The sequence below is a fragment of the Apium graveolens genome, chromosome 9 (assembly GCF_009905375.1).
Source record: "Apium graveolens cultivar Ventura chromosome 9, ASM990537v1, whole genome shotgun sequence".
Classification (NCBI taxonomy): Eukaryota; Viridiplantae; Streptophyta; class Magnoliopsida; order Apiales; family Apiaceae; genus Apium; species Apium graveolens.
In genome coordinates, this window is record NC_133655.1 from 280,064,307 (window position 1) to 280,067,208 (window position 2,902).

At 36.0% G+C, this 2,902-nt stretch overlaps 1 pseudogene; it reads right to left on the reverse strand.

Moving 5' to 3' along the window:
- Positions 1-1,185: 1,185 nt before the first annotated feature.
- LOC141686434 (S-adenosylmethionine synthase 3-like) lies at positions 1,186-2,359 on the reverse strand (annotated as a pseudogene).
- Between the last annotated feature and the right edge of the window lie 543 nt (positions 2,360-2,902).

Sequence of the window (2,902 nt, forward strand, 5' to 3'; positions counted from 1 at the left end):
GTAAAAATTAGACATGGCGGAGGTGACAATTTTGTGTTGGTTCTTAGATTGCCCTATGAGTCTATGACTAAGGTAAATGAATTTGTGGGCTAAAAAGATGACATCAGACAATATAAAATATTAGACTCGACATAAAAATTTTATTTCAATATCTTTGTCGTTAGATGATATGTTTCGCTCTACTAGCTTCTTTGATTTTTGTTTTTGGATGAAGGAAAAATGTCGTTGTACTTCTAGCTCAAACTTGTCCCTTAAATGAGAAGTTTATAACGTTTCACCTTTTTTTGCAAAGTATTTCAATTATTGATAGACATAAATCTTAAAAAAGAATAAAAGCATATAACTCTTCTGTTTTTATAATACAAATACACGCTCATAGGGTGATCATAAAATCACATAAGCCGCAAAAACTGCCCGCACCGCACCGTAAAATGCGGTTTTTAATTTTTGTGGTATGATTGCGGGTTGAATTTTTTATAAACCGCGCGGTTTGGTACGGTTTACGGTTTGATATTTAAATTATGCGGTTAAAACTGCACCACACCGCAACTTTATATATTGGCTTATTAATATTTTGGCCCCTAAAGTATATGTGTTTTTACCCTTAAACCCCTGAACTCTGCGAGCGTACATTTTAACCCCCAAGGTATGTATTTTCATACCCTTTAACTTTTTTTACCGTGACAGTAAAAATTGGAGGAGCAAAAAAGACATTTGACCTCCGAGTTGTACCGTTATAAGGGTTAAAATATATATTTCTCATACTTTGAGAGTGAAAACGTACACCGTACTATACTTTAAGAGCTAACATTTATTTATCTGACATAATATAGCAGAGAAATGCAACCACCATGCAAATGAATTTTTAATTTTATGATATAATTTTTTACTATATATTTTATAAGCTAAAAAATAATACACATTTTTAGATAAATTTTGAGTAAGTGAAAATGAAATTCAGAATTTAACTAAATGAAAAAAAGCTGGTAATATTTTAAGATTTGTATACAGATTTTACAATTATTATCATCCAACTAGTACAAAACCTATGTACATCGAAATTTAGATGTGACTTTTTTTAATAGAATGAAAGAAACCAACTGTAATAAATAGGATACAACTAATTTTCTTACAGATACAGAGGGTAAAAGAAACATAGCGAGCACGCTGCAATTAAGAAATGATTTAAGGTTCATTATCCCAGTTGAGGGGCTTAACAATCTCCCAAGTGAAGTCTGGATCATCCCTGCCGAAATGTCCATTGATTGCAGTCTTCAAGAACCTGGAATTACCACCTCTCTTCAAGTCCAAATCAATGATGATCATTACAGGCCTGAATTCAAATGTTTCCTTCACTATCCTGAGGATTTCCCTGTCTGGGATTTTTCCAGTTCCATGAGTGTCAACAAAGATCGATAAAGGCCCGGGAACACCAATAGCATACGACACCTGCACGATGCACCTACGAGCAAGTCCGCTGGCTACAATGCTCTTTGCAGCTTGTCTAACTATATATGCACCACCTTAGTGGGGTCTTTTCCAGAGAATGCACCACCTCCCTGGGCACCCCAGCCATCATAAGTGTCGATAATAATCTTACGACCAGTAAGACCAGCATCATCACTTGGACTGCCATGGATAAAACGACCTGAAGGATTGAGGTGAAAAATGGTATTTTCATCAAGATATTTCCCTGGAATTACAGGCTTGATGACATGCTCTTTGAGGTCAGCAACAATCTGAGCATTGGTGACTCTCTCGTCGTGTTGGGTGGAAATAAGTACAGTGTGAATGCGGACTGGAACCATGGCATCATTTTCGTTAAGGTACTCCACAGTGACTTCAGTCTTTCCATCAGGTCTCATCCTGGCATAAGTACCATTCTTGCGAACAATAGCGAGACAGTGGTAAGTTTGGTTACAAGAACATGGCTCAAAGCCCAAAGGCATAAGTTCAGGGGTCTCATCAGTGGTATAACCAAACATGTGACCCTGGTCTCCTCCGCCAATATCCTCAGGACATTTTTAAGATTTCCATGGACAAAATTCGCGATAGCAGGGTGTTGTTGCTCAATCTTGACAACTACCTCGCAGGTGTTGGCATCAAGACCTATTTTATTAGAAACAAATCAAACATTATGACATGTCTCACAGAAAACCTTCTCGTAATCTACATGAGCTTTATTTGTAATTTCCTCGTAAACCATGACTAAGTTGGTTGTGATACACGTCTCACATGCTACCTTGCTGTCAGGATCTTGGGCTAGGCATGCATCAAGCACTGCATCAGATATCTGATCACAAAGCTTGTCTGGATGACCCTCATTAACAGATTCGAAGGTAAAGGGGGAGGTCTCCATTTTATAAAGTTACACATTAGAGAAGCCTTCTCAGACCGTGTACATAGATATCCATCAACAAAGGAAGCTTAATTTGCGATATTTATACTTCAGAAGTTTTCTTCCAATCATCTACAGACCATGGCTCTTCGTAAACTGTTTACAATTCTAAACTAAATTGAAAAACTACCTTGAATCCAAATAGAAGCTGAACCCAATACTAACTGCACAAGCAAGAGTACACCCGAGACCTAACTAGAGCTCTCAACGCTTTTTTAAGAAATGTACCATTTAATCCTTAAAATATAAGAAATGTACATTTTAACCCTTATAACGGTACAACTCGTAGATCAAATATCTTATTTTCTCATCCAATTTTTTACTGTCACAATAAAAAGGCTAAATGGTATGAAAATATATATATTGGGGGTCAAAGGGTACACTCTCAGGGATTTATGGATACAAACGCATATATTTTAAGGGTCAAAAGGTTAATAAATATTTTATATTATATATCAAATCAAATAAATAAATAAGTAAATATATGTATCCTAATTTATTCTT